Here is a 16632-nt window from a genome sequence, read left to right on the forward strand (position 1 = left end):
CAGTGGAGCTACGGGAAGCCACGCAGAAAGCTCCCTGCCCTCACAGGTAGGGGATACTGCGGTGTCAAGTCTTTCTGCAGGAGCCAGGACAAGCCATGCAGCAGTAGGCACAGGCAGGCAGAAGATGTGGTTATTTGTGAGCAAGTGGGCCCTGAGGTTGCTGTGGCTAGTGACAAGGGACACTTTCTGTGTGAGGTGACAGGTTCTGGAGTGGTTGGGTACAAAGCAGAAGGCGAACACGTAGACCTTTGGCTAGGGCAGGACCCTTCGGTTTTGTACGTGAACTCATGATTTTTGGATGAAAGAAAGGAGAGAATCTGTACCAATAGCAACAAGGCTGAAATTTCAGCTGGTTAAAAAGCCATTTGATCTTTGCTCTTATGGAATCCAATCTGATCTCCAGCTGAGACGTCCCCTTGGGGCTCACATCCTGGTGCATGTCTGCAGCCACCGCCAGCGGCCCACGGAGGAGAGAGGGGGGAATGTCACGGCTCCCCTTAGGCTCCCGAGCCTACCGACAGGAGCTTACCCGCAGCTGAGGCAGATTAACGCAAAGCTCCGTATTACTCTTCTGGGTCTGTAGGATTTGTAGGTTCTGAGGCTGCCGTGGAAGTGCATCATGCAGTTCCCAGAGTCCCAGGAGGGAGTTGAGTGTTGTGGTGTCTGCAGCAGGCACTGTGGCTGAGCTGATGACAGCTGCTCACAGAAGAGAGAGTGGTCATGTGTCCACTGAAGAAACCAGAACCAAGCCTAAAATGAAATTTTATGTTCTAAAGCTAAGGAAAAATCATATTGAAAACAATTTTTGTAGCAGAACTCAGCCTGGGTTGACTGGCTTTGTTCAGGTCATCAGTACATAAACAGAAGATAACCTCCTCTTTTCTTTCTGCATCCTTGTTCAAGTTAACACACAGAGACTTGTGTGCTAACCGCTGCTTCCACCACCACCAAACTCTAGAGGTCAGGGACCTCTAGAATTAAATTTATGAGCTATCATAGTGTGGGCTGCAGAACCAGCTTTTTTAGGGTAGCAGCTGAGAGACTCATTTCCTCTGCGGATGAGCCACAGAAACGAATGCATAACACACCCCGGCCAGCGGGTTGTATTTTGGCACCTGTGCTGTGCAGATGTCATCCAGCAGCCGGGGTGAAGCAATCTCAAAATGGCATCGGACATATCAGTAGGACCTCATCACACTTCGGGCAGCATGCAAAGTAATGTTGATGTCAAGGAGAGTTAAACTCAGCGTTAGTTAAGGGTATCCAGCTTGCGGGAGCAGCTGCAGCTCTGACCTGAGCCATGTGTAGAAAGCTCACCCTCTTGATTAAAGCACTTGCTGTCCACATCAGAAAGTTTCTAACTGAGTCTCTTAACCTTCTGAGCAGGTTAAGTCTGGCTGAGGGCGTGCTTTAGAGCAGTTCTGCAGGAACTTGGACCAAAACCCATGTAATTGAGGTGCTGCTGGTAATGCACCAGAATCCTTCCTGTGATTCCTGCTTGCACCATTTGCCCCAAAGGACAGACAAATTCACCCACAGGTCATCCTGGACCGAGGCAGCCTTTAAACCCTCTGCACAAGGAACCATGGCCTGCAGTGCCTCAGTCACACACATGCCAGCAAAGAAAGAGGAACACTGGTGGGATTTTGCCACGGAGACTGACACCCTCGGGTCACTGGTCCAGGGGAAGGTTTGTACCTTTGGGCAGGCTCGCTGGGACACCAGGCATGCTGGAAGCACGCTATTACCTAAGCCTCCACTTAAGCCTCAGTACTCAGTGTATTATTTGCATTTTGAACTTTTTCCAGAGAAATCATTTTTTCAAATGTTATAAAAATAGCTAAATAATTTTTTAAAGCCTTAAAGACTTTTTTTTTTTTTTTTTTTTTTTTTGCATCGGGATTTGAATTGGAAATGGCTGTTTTGGGGCCAATTTACCTTCAAAATTCTACTTTGTCCACAAAAAGTGAGCCTGCCTGTGGTATTTCCAGCCTACAAAGCCTTTTACTTTAATGAGACCCTCAAAGTTAAACCAGCAAAAGCATATTCCAAACAAATTATAATATTCCTTAAGCCCGGAAAGCTATATCCACTCTTGAATTTGTGCTGGTGAGGTTTAATGGCAGCAAATTTCCCATACTCGTGCTGTTGTACGTGCTCTGACATTATCCCATAACAGGGTAACTTTCCTTGCACGGAGCAGGTTCTTGACATGTCTACGATGGGCTATAAAAGTGTGCCTGTGAACATGCCTTTCAGCCTTTTACAAATTGTAGATCCTCTAAAAGTTCTCCAGTGCAGATGAAGGTTTGCTTGTAACTAGTTTAAGCCTCAAGGCCGTTGACTTCCTTTCCAGACTTAGCTTTCACAGACCCTTCAGAAGCAGCCCTCAAACCCTCAAGGGTCTGCAGACCACAGCTTGAAAACCACGAGCCCTCACTTTAAGTAAGGCTTTTGGGGCCTTCTGGGCTTCACTTTCTATTGCCTTGCAGCTTGTGAGGTCTTACGAAGCTGTTCAAAGGGAGTAAAATGCTACCAGATGGGGACGGTGGGGTTCAGTCCTGCTCCTGGCCCTTATTTGCACAGGTGTGGAGGATGCCAACGTGAAGCAGCAGCACGTCAGGCCCCAGCACTGCTACTGCTCCATCCCTGTGGGGATCATGAGTAGAGCTGGGGACGGTCCAGTCTGCAGCATCCTCAGGCTGCTGTCAGCCCCTAAAAACCAGGCCTGGCAGAAGACACGGCCAGGATCAGGCCCTCGGACACCGTGGGGTGATGCGAGCCTCGGAGCCTTGCTTTGTGATGCTGTTTGCAGCCTGGGCCGGCTCAGTGATGCTCACACCTTCTGGTTTTCGCGTCTTGTACACGCAGCAACAACCTTTTCCTTTAAGCAAAAGTACACCGAGCTGTGCTGAGTGTTTCGGTGCTTTTTCCTCTTGATCTCACCTAAAGCTGCATGCAGAGGGCATCAGGATCTCGGCCACTGCCTCCTTTCACGCCCGATAATGAGCCCGGGTCCAGGGGCTGGGTGCAATGCTCTCCTTCTCTGCGCTACGAGGGGAGACAGGCAGGGGCTGCAGCGATTGTTTGCTGTGTTGGTGACTGTGGGGTTGCCATGGAAAAGCTGGAGACTTGAGGGGAGTTTGTGTTGTGGTGGGCAGGGAGCCAGCCTGCTCTGACTTATTACAACTGTGCGAGTGAGCGAGCCGTGCAGAACTTTATCCCTCTGTAGCGATTCCAAGGCAGGAACAACAACAACAACAAAAAAAAAAGGACGAGCCCTCTTTAACGAGCAGGGGTGCAGTGCACTTTGCTGAGGCTGATTGCATTAAATACAGGAGATGCAAAAAAATTCTTTGCTATTTTCCATATTTTTTCCCTTCTTTATTTTTTGGCAGAATGTGTCCACTCTCTTCTAAGGACTGAATTCAGAGCAGTGCAAATAATGAGATCTCAAGTAATCCTCCTGGAAGCCGACAGGGCTCTTTAATTGGCTGTATCTGTACAGAAAGGAGCATTTAGAGTTCTGCTGAGCCCGAGTCCATTAAAGCCTTTGATCTGTTCCAGAAACAAAAGTGGAAGCAGACTATACTGTTTTCATTATCTATCCTGAATGAAGTGCAAAAAGTAAATACATAGTGTAAACAGGGGAAAAAAATGAATCAAGGCCCAGATCCAGCAAAAAAAACTATCCTCGTACTGAACTTGCCATGCTCTGAGTAGTGCCATTATTCCCTGGAGGTGGAATTAATAGCAGTGCGTGCCTTTTGCAAAGCACTTGCCATGGGCAGATCTCAAAGCAATTTATTCCCTCCGAGTGTACAGCGACTAGGTATAGGTTGTCAGGATTATTCTGAAGGATTACAACACAGCTGCATTGTTTTATTTGCTGGAAGGGCGACTTTTCCCTGCAACCTTGGCTGCCGCTCCGTGTTCTCATGTCATATTCAATTGATCCAGAAGCACAAGCCTCTTCCAGGAGTGTGTTTGAGCAGGTGGGAAATGGCAGGGTTGTGCTCTGGAGTCTTCTTGCTGTCAGGGCTTCTTGACATTGACAAAAAATCATTTGCTATAGCAAACTACTCTTGTGGAGGTAGTTCTCTGATTTTCTCTTTTAAATCAGAATTTCCTACCTAACTGCTCAGTGTTCTAGCAGATGCATCTAGGAATGTTGTTTTAACAGTGCTCAGGGAAAGGTGTTGTAAACATTCACCATAAATTACCATCTTGCAAAGCTTCGGTTTCTAGAAGAACAGGGTAAGACTTTTGTTAGGATGTGATCAGAGAACACCCAGGGAAATCTTGGCTCCGTGGCAGTCAGTGACAAACATCTGATGTTTGCAGTCCTCCTGTGATCTTACTCAGGAGGTGAATCCTGCAAAACTTCTGGCAGTATGGGACTGCTTCTGAGCAGCAGCCAACAGCATCACCTGTTTACTTTCAAAGGTTAAAAAAACCAAACACCTGTGTGTGTATTGTCACAGTCACTGATGTTATTATTTGGGGATAGAGCATTACTTGGGGATCGAGCTGGGAGCTCTAACCAGGAAGCAGGGGACAGATCTTGCCGACATGAAAAGTGACAGAAACACCTAGTGATTTCACTGGGATCTAGATAAGAACTAAAGATTAGATACCACCATGGGATCCAGCCATGGTTTGTCTGTGAACCCCTTGCCCCCATGCTGCATTTAACAGGATGTGTCTTGGGAACTGATTTTCCAGATACTTTGGGGGCTGTGATGTCTCAAGAAGTTTACCACTGCTGCAACGAGAAGCAGACTAACCTTCTGCCCCAAACACAGTGGGACAAAGCAATTGCTGCAAATAGCCAGGTCTGATAGAGCCGTGACAGTTTGCACCAGCAGAGGACTTCCCCAGGAGGTTGGACAGTTGTTGCTTTAAAGCTACCGCCCTGCTCAGAAGGGTTGCTTTTATCCTGCCTTTTTTTTTCTCTTTTGCTCTTCACTGCTGGTTGTTTTGTGACGTTGCTGCTTTGGTACAGAAGTCTATGTCCTCCACACAGAGGTCTGGTAGCTACGTGTTCAGCGACACTCAGCTTAATGAGCTCTGCAACATCTTTAATGGTTCCTCGCAGCCTGCTGGGCTTGGGATGCAGTGTGTGATAAAGACCAAAAGTGAGGGACGCAAGAAGTGCATTCACACAGGAAACTGAAACTGCTCTGTCATTCATTCCTGTAGTGCAAATAACCCTTTCTATAACCTCAGCTTCCTGATTCTCGTGTGGCTGGGGCCAGATTTGCCGCTGGTGCAAACTGGTTCAGCACTACTGATATCAGCTGCAGTGCACTGGTTTACCCCAGGGGGTAATTTCTTCCAAGTCTTTTCAGCAGCAAAAGTAAGAAAACGACAGATGAAAATGGACCTAAAAGCGGTGAGGTCTTATGAAATAAAGGGTTTGTTTTCAGCAGTTGGTGAGCGTGAAGGCTGAGCTTCTCCCTGACACTTGGACTCAGCTGTACCACTACCTTCCAAGGGAAGAGCTTCTGCTGAGTGCACAGTGAAACTATCCACAAATGTGTTTATCCTTAAACCGAACCACATCTTGAAAATGCATATTCTTTTGTGTGCTGCTCCATCCAAAGGACTACTGATGTTGCTTTCTCTGAGAGCCTTAACGTTTCTCAGCTTTTCTTCCCTTAGCTGGAGAGGAGCTGGCTGGTATGAGCTGCAGCAGCAATTTCCTGAGGTTATGCATGCTGTGGTGGCAGAGAAATTTGGGAAGTCAGCTTCCGGAGCTCCCGTTTTATTTTCCTTCCCCGAGGGAGAAATGGTTTTAGCAGCTATTGAGCCAGGCCCAGCTAAGGAAATGTCCAACAGCAGGGCCAGCTCTGTTAGCTTATACCATTTCCAAGCCCTAGGTACCGGTATCAATGATTCTTGTGTTCTTCTGCAGGTGTTAGGGAATGAAAACTGGCAGGACTGGGGTAAGGTGGGCAAGAGACCTGTGTGTACTCCTTCCCTTGGTCCCAGGGTGCAGGATCCATTTGCATCAGGCTCCCATGAGCTGCAGAGCAGTAGCTGGGGAGAAGCCATAACCTTGCCTCAATTCTAGATGTATCCTCCTCATGATGGCTTTTTTATTAGGCCGTGGTATATAAAGCTGCTCCTGTACACTTTGAAGTCTTCTCAGGTTGTTTTGGTGGCACCTTCTCACTGACGCCCTACCTTTTGCCAGGTAGTAGCACTTCAGGCTAGCCAAGCAAGAAGGAAAGGTCACAATTAGGAGGAGACTAATTACAGCCAAGGGTGGTGGCGATAGTATGCCCAAAAAGCTTTGCTGTGAGCTCCTGCAGTATTTCTTTATTCCCAGCAAGGCAGAAGGTTTGTGGAGGCAGAGGCAATGTGCCTCGTGTGGCATGGTGACACAGCTGTGGGAGTGTGCCTTCCTTCTGGAGCTGGGGTCTTCTGCCTCCTTGGGATCACCTCTAATGGGGAGGGGACATCAAAGATAAGCTTGTGAAGTGGATATGCTGGAAGCTCCTGGGGGCCTGGGAACTGCTTTCTGCTGTGCTTGGTTGATGAGAAGCTCAACATGAGCTGTCAATGTGTGCTTGCAGCCCAGAAAGCCAACCGTGTCCTGGGCTGCACCAAAAGCAGTGTGGCCAGCAGGGTGAGGGAGGGGATTGTCCCCCTCTGCTCTGCTCTCATGAGACCCCACCTGGAGCCCTGCGTTCAGCTCTGGGGCCCCCAGCACAGGAAGGACATGGATGTGTTAGAACAAGTCAAAAGGAGGACCGTGAGGATGATCAAGTGACTGAGCACCTCTCCTGTGAAGACAGGCTGAGGGAGCTGGGGTTGTTCAGCCTGGAGAAGGGAAGGCCCCAGGGGGACCTCACAGTGGCCTGCCAGTACCTAAAGGGGGCTACAGGAAAGCTGGGGAGGGACTCTTTGTCAGGGGGTGCAGTGACAGGACAAGGGGGAATGGCTTTAAACTACAAGAGGGGAGATTTAGATTAGATATACATAAGAAATTCTTCCCTCAGAGGGTGGTGAGGCCCTGGCACAGGCTGCCCAGAGAAGCTGTGGATGCCCCATCCCTGGAGGTGCTCAAGGCCAGGTTGGATGGAGCTTTGGGCAGCCTGGGCTGGTGGGAGGTGTCCCTGCCCATGGCAGGGGGCTGGAACTGGGTGGTCTTTAAGGTCCCTTCCAACCCAAACCATTCTGTGACTGATTACTTGGTAGCACTGCTGCTCAGAAGTTGGCCCAGGATCTTCATCCTGCCACATTCTTTCTTCCTGGTGTTGCAGAGATTGCCAAAGTCTGTGAGGGCAGCACCAGGCCTGCATTTCTTGTGTGCTGAAAGTTGCACACAGTTTGGATGAACACGGCCACACTCCTTTAGCTCGAATAAGTGACTTTTTATTAAGGACTGGGCAGGAGGGACAAGGGATGCTGCCCGGGGTGCTGCAGCACACATGCTCAGGAACACCAGCTGCAGGTGCAGATGGACATGGAGCATGTAGGGAACAGGAGGCGAGAGGGGAAGGAGAAAAGATCTCACCGTTACAATGCCCTGGGCTTCCCTGGCAAAATTGCAGAGGCCTTAAAAGGAGCCACAGACTAGGTGGAAGCAGCATTAAAAATAATTGCATTATGCTGCTTTGGTAATAACCCCCCCCCTTGTTCATAACTCCATCCGTGCCTCGAGTGCCCTGCAGTAGTTGGGACGTGTGACAGCCAATAAATTCATTACAGGGAGGGCTGTTTGTTTCAGCCTCAAACCGAAAGCTCACCTGCAGGTGCAGCGGGGCTGCGCGGAGGAGCAGAGTGCAGATTTACAGCTGTCGCGGCTTTACTCCACTCTCAGCTACAACAAATCATGTTGGTAGGGAAAGGAGGCTCTGCTGTTGGCCGACCAAGACGTGGTCAGGAATTTGAAACGCTGCTTTGTTGGTTTGAAAGAAAACATCGACGGAGATGTCAGGGTGGGCGTTTTTTTTTATAAAGATTTAGTGAAATGTGTCATAAATCAGAGGCCGATTAGAACCGAACAGAATGTGCCGTGTCCTCCCCTGTCGTTTGCTGTCTTCTTCCTTCACCGTCGTGAGGGTGAACCAAGAGCAGGGTTTTAAAGTGCTCAGCTTCGAGGGCCAGTTATTACTTCCGCCTGTGATCCTGCCTGATTTTCTGAAAATGAGTCAGTCCTTTGCTGCAAGAGTTCGGTGCAGGCTGAGCCTTCCCTCCGCGCTTCTCTCTGCAAGACAAAAAAACATATTGCTTCACAGGCAAAGCAAGTCTGCACAATAGAAGACTTCCTTACAACGAGGCTCTGCCAAGTCTGCTCTCAGCCCTGCACGGAGTCATGTTACTCCTCAGCAAGGTCATACAGGCCTAAAATAATCACTGATGTTTATCTTTCCCAGAGGATATTAAGCACCCCCAAACACTAAGGCAAGGAAATGTATGAATCAAAAAAAATAATAATAATAATTAGAAGCAGAGTCTGTACCTCGGCTATCGGTAGGAGAAGAGCACCGTGGCTTTGCCTTTTCCCATAAATATTTGGGGAGCTCACGTGTGTGGGGCTGAGCTACGCCGGCAGTGGGGGAGGAACCACGCTGCAGTGTTTCATTGATGTTACACCTCTATTTGCTTCGATGCAGGCTGTGTGTGTTTCTCATCATGAATGTTGCACCTTGGTGCGTGCTTCTCTTACTCTACTTCTATCGTAGGGAGAAGCAGAGGGCGGCTTGGGGCTGTAATGTAGCCTGGACACTCGCCTAAAGGGGCATACCTGGCCGCTAGCTGCATGCCTCGTTGATCCACATCTCTGCAAACAGCCTCAAGAAGGAGCAGAGCGCTGTCAGCCTGTTTCTGCAGACGGAGGAGGAGGCTTGGGAGGAGCAGGGGCTGGCAGAGCCGTCTCTGCTCCCTGCCTGGCGCCGGTGGCTGTCACACCGCAGCTCCATCACCTCGCCGCTGCCTCACCGGCTCCCGAGCGGGTTGGAGCAGCTCCAGCCGAGCAGAGAGGCTGCAGGAGGAGCTGGGAGCCAGGAAGAGAAGAGTAAGAAGGTTTCGCCCTGAGTCAGACTTGCAGGGGAGAAGCAGGACCCTGCAAACCCAAGGTCTCCAAATCACTGGGATTTTACCCCGTTCAAGTGTGCCTTGGTAACTACTTGCAGTGCAGGAAAGCAAATGCCCAACCTGCAGCCCCTAATCCCCTGCTTTTCACGCTGCACATTTGAACACCCATTTATTTCAGCCTTCTCTCCAACGCTATTGTTGAAGCGCTCCTCCCGTGCCCACATCCCCAAAATTCAGATCTCCCTCCCCTCCTGCTGCTGCCAGTGGGATGCTGCGCACGCAGGGGGACGAAGCGCGCTCCACGCGGGCTCCTCGTGTTTTGACAGACCTTGCTGGAGGATCTCGCTCCGACCTGAGGCAGCGGCGGTGCTGGCAGATGCTGCTGGAGCTTCCCACGCAGCGCTGGCAGCGCCTGTGACCCGCCGCCACCGCCCCTCCCCGGCCCCCCCTTCCCTCTCCCCTCCCGAGCCCAGGCCAGAGTCTATCTTGAGCGGCGAGCGCTCCCCGTGCCAGATTGCGTGGTGGTTTTCTGATGTGAACAGATGGGACTAGGGGGGCAGGCTACATCTGCTCGCTGAATTCTTCCACCTTCGCAATTGTTTGCAAATGGGGGAGAGCTCGGGGAGGCAGGGAAGCTGCGGGTTCGGGCTGAAAACGCTCTTTTTCCTCTAACGTGCCTGAGGGTGAACCTGTGCTGAGTAATTAAAAGTTTCAGGCTGGCGAGGAAAACACCTACTGGTGCAAAGAGCTTCCCTTTCTCCCTGCAGAAGCACAGATTCCCTGCTAATGCTTTCTTCAGTCCAACTTTAAAAGGCCCAGGCTATGAAACCTCCTCGGGATGCCGTCCCACAGCCTCGTGCACCACAGCATCAGGGGGCCTTTTCCCAGATTCACATTCCTGCTTCGAGCTCTCATGCACTCACATAACTGATCTTCAGGAGGGCCCAGCTCTCCTTTCTCTGTGTGTACCAGACAAAGGCCGATGCAAACAGCTAAAGGAGGCCGAACGCTTTGTGGAAGATGGGCCCTAAATTCTTGGCCTTCTGGATTATTTTTTATACCCTCGAAACATTTGCAGGTTGTTATCTCTGTTCTCTCATGCCACTTATTTCTTGCCAGACTGTCCGTGCAGCTCCTCGGTTTTCCTCATAAATCACAGTTTTCTTGCCTCCTGGCCCCAATCCTACCTCATGCTGAGAGGAAGTCGGGAGGAGGTGGAAAAAAGGTGGGGTTTGGCCACTTTCCCCCCTTCTTCATCCCGGGCTTGCCAGGGGATGATCAGTCCCCATCCCTCTCACTTTCACCGGCAAAGCATCACCGTAAGGGCTGCCCAAAGCCTTCAGGGCTGGAGTTGCACCTCAGCAAACCCACCACCTGCCAGCAGCCCCGAATTGCAGCCCTGTTGGCTTGGCCTCAATCATGGATTCCCTCCTGGGATCCCAGCACCGGTGAGACTCAAGCATTTCAGCTCATCCCTTGTGTCCATGCTCACTACTCTTCTGCTTGTCTGGGCAGGTTGAAGACTGATGCCCTCTTCTTGGTGATGCTGTGCCATGAGTCTAAGTGCTTGGAAGGACAGAGGGAGCTACCTCCCCTAGAAATGAGTGCCAGCTGGCACCCTAAGTACCTCTAAGGCTTTGGGTCTCTTAATGTGCCATGTTTTGGGCACTCATTTGTCCATCCTTCATTATTTTCAGCCTCTTTTCAGAATCTACACTTGCGTGCACGTAATCCGAGTATTTACCTCCCACAGGAACAAGGTGCTGGTTTTGTGCCTGAATTAAATTTCAGCTTCTTGCATTTTCTCACTGCGAGTTTATTTCTACTTGCAATATTTCTCTGTTTTCATTGCTCCTTGCGGTTTCTCCCATTCTGTTCACAGTTGGCAATTTCATTCCAGAACTGTTTATTTCTCCTTTCAGGTCATTAATAAGTACTAAATAAAATCTACCTTAATACTCTGATTCATGCATTGCCTCACAGGGCAAAACTCGTTACATTTACATGAGCATCAGCCTTTGGTTATGAACCTTCAGCCAGTTTTCAAACCACATCACAGTGGCCCTATTCTGGCACGCTGGATTATTTCTCCTTTTAGATTTTATCCATTGGCAACTGCGTGTTTTTAACAAAAAAGGAAACACTCATTTTAAATCTGTGCTGCCTATTATTTGGGTTTCCTTTTCCCTCTAGATGTTTAGCAAATTATTATGTCTTGACATCGTTTTCATTACTTTACTGTGAAGAGCAGCCAGATAGAAAAGATTACGGTTACTACAATCACTCCAGGATTAAAAAGCAGTACTATGCCTCCTTTCCATTGTTTATTTTTTTTCCTTTCTCCCCATTTTAAACTAACTTTTAGAATATTTTTGAGTAGGTTAATAAGTCTGTGACCAAACAGCCCGTGCTTTATGATGCTGCCGAGCAAGGCAGTCAGCCCTGTGGTCGAGCCCAGCGTTAGAGGATTCAGAACAACAACTGCCTTTCAGTCAAAGCCTGGCTTGGCATCCTCCCGGAGTATTGTGTAAGTTCTCCCTCTCTGGAAAGCAGGAGTATCAATATTTTGATCCTCCTGGTGACATGGATTCCAGCTTTAGCCCTATCCGAATCAGTTCTTATGCTTCCCACCTGAGTTGTCCATTATGTTTGTTCCTAGAGCTGAGGCAGACTGATGTGCTGAGGAAGGCAGGGTAATATTCTCAAGCAAAATGTGTCCCCTAAGTTCAAAGGGCATCTTTAAAAGCGTCCTTGGTAGTGCATATGGACGGCCTTTCAGCCGAGCTCAGTGCTGTTACGTGTGGTCACAGTCAGCACCCACAGTGGGAAATGTTCTCCTGTGGCTATTCGGGCTTCCCAGGTGGGACACAGGCTACTGATTTCTGTAGAAAACTCCTACAAACATGAGTAAAATTCCGGGGACAGCAAAGAGCAGAGGTTATAATAAAAATATCCACCTCTTTTCACGAGGAAAAAACTACGGGCCCATAATTCATACAGCTATGGCCAAGTTCTCACTGGCTTTAGACAACTCCTTTTAAAAGCTGGCTGGGGACAGTGGTTTTGATGTGGTTTGAGGAGTCCAAGAGGAGACACATGACGCTATAAATGACATTTTAGGCATAGTGCTGTTGTCCTGAGCACAGAAACAGTTTGTATCTGAGCTGGATGCAAACCTGACTTTGTTGGTGGTTACAGGCTTGGTTTTCCCTGTGGTTAGGGAGTGACTGGGGGCTTTGAATGATGATGTAGGAAACGGTCATCTCTCCTTGCTCCTTAAGGAGGCAGGTGCCAATCCTATCGTATAACTGTGTAGGAAGTTTGTCTTAAATAAGATCTTAGTCTGCAAGCAGCTATTGAGTCCTCCGGTGCCCTCCTCCAACAGGCATCTGCAGCGGAGCTGATCTCCCTGGGTTCCTTTAGGGTCTGCGGAGAGGAATGAGGACACCTCGGGAAAGATTTAGTCTGTGAACATCCAAAATAGGTCAGAGAAACTGTACCTTAGAAATGCTCACTCTCTTCCACTATGTTATTTATTTATTTAAAAAAAAAAAAATAGTTTTTAATAAATAGGAGTTCAGGGTGAATAGCTCCTGCCTAGAGCTCTATAAACAGGTGAAATATGCCCTGCCCCTCAGTGTTTGCTAGAGGGGGAGAAAGGCAAGTGAGACCATTTTAGATAGAGGTAAAAGGTTCTGGGATAATTCCGTGATACAGGTCCAACAGCCCCTAAGGCATCCCTTGAGGTTTACTCTCCATACTGACAGCAAGCTCACATACAGGGCTTGGACCCAACCAGAATACATCCTCCAAAGCCTCAGAGATCTCATGGCCTGAGCTTGCCCCATGGCTCAGCACGCTACCAGGCATGGCCAGACAAGCTCTGTGCCAACAGAAGGGACAGGAGGTGGCCACGGGCCATGGCACAGAGCACTTGGCACTGGAGACCGCATGGAGACATGGCATGGAGCTCCATCTGCATGGCTGTTGGCCACAGGGAGAAGAGGCCACCGTGTCTTGGACTCGGGATTTATCCCAGTGTCTTGGCATTGGGACATGAATATCCTCACGTCCCAGTGGCACCTCCAGAAAGGTAGTGAAGGCTTCACAAAACCAGGTCTCCAGTGCAGTCTTGCTGTAGACAGCCATGCTGGTCAGCAGTGATGGTTTAATGAAATGAGTTTGATCCGTATTAACTTTAATGCACGGGGCAGAGGTTGAAGAATAGGTGCTCTTCATGCACAAGGAGAGTTTGTTTAGAGCCTTTTTAACATCTCAGTGTTTTTCCCTTCCTTGCCAGGCTTTTAATGGTAGGAGAAAAGTATCATCCTTGCAGCATTGCCAGCTCTGTGATTTTATCATGAGCCAGTGTTTGCTATTTTGCTTAAAACCCCAGCTCCTAGAAACAATGGATTATGCGAGAATCTCGGCTCTGATTTGAAAAACAAAGAAAATTTCTAGTCCTTTTGGTGTCAGAAAACTGGTTGAAACATGACCCCAGTTATATCCTAAGAAATCCAAAACCATATTTGGAATTGATTACGTTTTTATGTGCGTGTTTTGAAGCCAACAGTCTGATTTTTCTTTTGGAGGGGGGCATCTGACTCATGATTTTTGAATGCTTGGGGAGTGGTGCTTTTACATCGGGGATACCACTGGCATTTGGTCCAACTCTGTTGAATGATTTCTGACATAAGGAACTTTAGAGGATTAAAGTAAAGAAATGTTTTAAATTTGTAAAAAAGTGCAGGCCAGATCCTTCTCTTAAAATACACAGATCACACTCTTATTTGTTCCTACTGAATAGCGATGGCATTGAGCAGATCCCATTCATAGAATCATAGAATATCCCAAATTGGAAGGGACCCATGAGGATCATTGAGTTCAACATCTGGCACTGCACAGGTCTACCCCAAATTTTAGACTATTCAATCCCTCAAGCCCAATTGTAATCCTTTTCAGTGTGCGCTGAGAACCTGAGTTGACTACAACATAGGCTTGACTGAAAGGTCCCGTCCTATGAACGTTCAACCACTTCTGGGATGGTGCTGAGTTCCTGGGGCTTTCGTATTTCCCCTCTGTGCCTGTCAGAATTAGGCCATTTCATGACAGCTGTGTAAATGCTACTCTCAGGCAGCACAATTCATGGTCACAGTTGGGCAGCACTGCCGGCTGGGGAAAGAGGCAGAGCGTGAATTGCTGCCACACGATGCAGTGATCCACGTTTACAAGGCTTAGCTCTACCTGAGGCCGTGAGCCAAATGTTGGACCCCTGCCTCTGAAAGTCTCTGGCCAGCCCAAAAGAGAGTCCGTGAGTGCAGTGTTTGGGTGGAATGAGGATGGGGCTGAGCCTGTCGTGGTGCATCAGGTGGCAGAAAGCAATACCAGCCTCGAGGGCAGCAAGAACAATTCTTTTTTTAGGGCTGCATTTCTCAGTTTCTGGGTTTAAACAAAGGCAGATGAGAACACCAGAGGACATGGATAATGAACCTGCTCCCTCTGGGAGCCCTGTAACACACACAGTGCCAGCACCTGGTAGATGATGCCATTCACCGTGCTGCCAGTGTTTGTCCAGAACACATGGTAGGTTTGGCATTGCTGCCATGCGTGCAAGCACCACAAAAAAAAAGTCTTTTATTTTTTGGTAACCTATCCTCACTTGAGCAAAAGCCCTTCTGAATTACCCATAAGACAGGGCTAAGGAGCATTTTTGTTGCTGAGAGCTCCACGGGCCTTTCAGGTTTATTTGGTGAGCCACGCGTTTGTAAAAACACTTCTTGGGTGTTTGCCAGTAATAATGTGAAAAATTGCACGTGGGCTATAATGGTTCCAAAGGCCCAATATTCTTTCTCCCAATGTAATCAAGACACGGACTGAGCCCAGGAGCCAAACTGTGTCCCCGATTACTTAATTTGATGGGGTTATGTATATGGCCCTGTAATTAAATGAGGCTGGCAAGACTGGTGCTTGGTATAAAATTCATTACACTCTCAGAATGATTACACCTAGGGGGAGTTTGAACTATGTGCTCTCCACTCCTGTCCCCGTCTTCATGTACTTCTTTCATTACTTTTACCTTTGTTGCTTTGAATAATAATTACCAAACGTTAATAACCGAGAGGCACAAATTAGGAGCACGACTGTCTGATCCACAATGGTGAGATTTGGGATGTTTACATTTTGCAGTGCTGCCAGCAGGCAAGGTTCTGGTTTTGTAGCCCAGGGCAGAAGCAGATCTGCTGGAAAATGATTCCTGAAGACCATGTACGATGGATGAGGGTCATGGCATGGTATGAGGCTCCCCTTCTTTCTCTGCATGGGGTTGAGAAGTGAGGTGAGAGTTGGGCAGCGGCACAAGGGCACCCACTGCCCTTGGTCAGTGCGGGAGGCTCGTGGGTCTAGAGGCCTGCTGGGGGTCTCCCATTTGGGCACCATTCTCTGGGGTGGTCTTGAGTCCTGATGGTGCTTTGCAGTGCCAGATTGACATGGACACAGCTGGTGTTGGGGAAACATCCGAGTTGCCTCGAGTGGATTCACTTATGTTTATTAAGGTCATCTTGTGCCTTTGCCTTGATGGGATCATGAATATGCTTCTGCTTTCTCTTATCTATCTGCCTGTTGCATATAGTTACCTAAACCAGTTTCAGATTCATTGATATCTGAATGCTTGGGATCAAATTGGCCAGCAAATAATAAGAACTGCAGGTTAATGCTAGGCAGATGCACGTACACGTGGGACAGGATCATATGCACTTCTTCTCTTTAGAAAACCAAGAAAAAAAAATCCCTCCCTAGTAAAAGAGGAGGCTGGGGAACACCACGGTGTGCTGTGTGAGGAGAGCTTGGTGGTGGGACCTCAGCATGCGTGAGGGCCTCGTCCTGACTCCCTCCCCACACCGTGATCAGAGTGAGCACCAGCAGTGACTCAGCTCCTGCAGCACTCGCTGCGGGTACTGGCTGTGGTGAGTCTTCCCCACCCCCGGGATTTTTGTTTTTTTTTTTCCAATTTCATTTTTTTCTCCCTTAGCATTTGGTGTAGTGGGCTACAGCAGACACTTGGATGTCGTGTCCTTTTTGGAGCGTACCCAAGAATGCTTAAGCACCACATTTCTACCTGATGTGCCTCGAGCAGTCAGCTAGCAAGCACGGTTTCCACGCTTGTAGCTGATGGTTGTACTACATTGCTTGAGCACCCTTTCATTTCAGCACCCAAGAAGAAAATTGTACTCGTGCCTAGGATTGCAGTTAGCCATTTCGGAGGCCTGAATGCAATCAACGATCCCTGCCACTACAGCTGATTCGGGGCCAATATTTAAGAAGACAAGCCATTGATAAGGACTTAGTGCAACAAAAGGTAGGGTCTTCAGCCCGCACTGGGTGCCAGCAGCGAGGAACAGACCATATGTTTGTTTTCACTGATTTCTGTCACCAGAGGGACACAAAATATTTGATAGGGCTCCTGTAACAACCAGGTGGGTAGGGTAGATAGGCATCGCTTCTAAAGCAACACAGCCCTATCCAATTCCTACCTCCAGATTCTGTTCTAGTTAACAGAGTTTTTAAGGATATATTTAAGGTAGCTTT

General features: G+C 48.6%; 1 protein-coding gene and 1 long non-coding RNA gene across 2 annotated transcripts in view; one reads left to right on the plus strand and one right to left on the minus strand.

Moving 5' to 3' along the window:
* Positions 1-16632, plus strand: part of MAML2 (mastermind like transcriptional coactivator 2) — a 206584-nt gene that overhangs the window by 14692 nt on the left and 175260 nt on the right. The window lies entirely within an intron of this gene.
* On the minus strand, positions 7373-9962 carry LOC119716373 (uncharacterized). Its single transcript, XR_011806539.1, has 3 exons — positions 9377-9962; positions 8759-9007; positions 7373-8218 (listed from the first exon to the last, which is right to left on the minus strand). It is a non-coding gene; the product is annotated as an uncharacterized lncRNA (long non-coding RNA).

This window comes from Anas platyrhynchos, chromosome 1 (genome assembly GCF_047663525.1).
Source record: "Anas platyrhynchos isolate ZD024472 breed Pekin duck chromosome 1, IASCAAS_PekinDuck_T2T, whole genome shotgun sequence".
In the NCBI taxonomy this organism is placed as follows: Eukaryota; Metazoa; Chordata; class Aves; order Anseriformes; family Anatidae; genus Anas; species Anas platyrhynchos.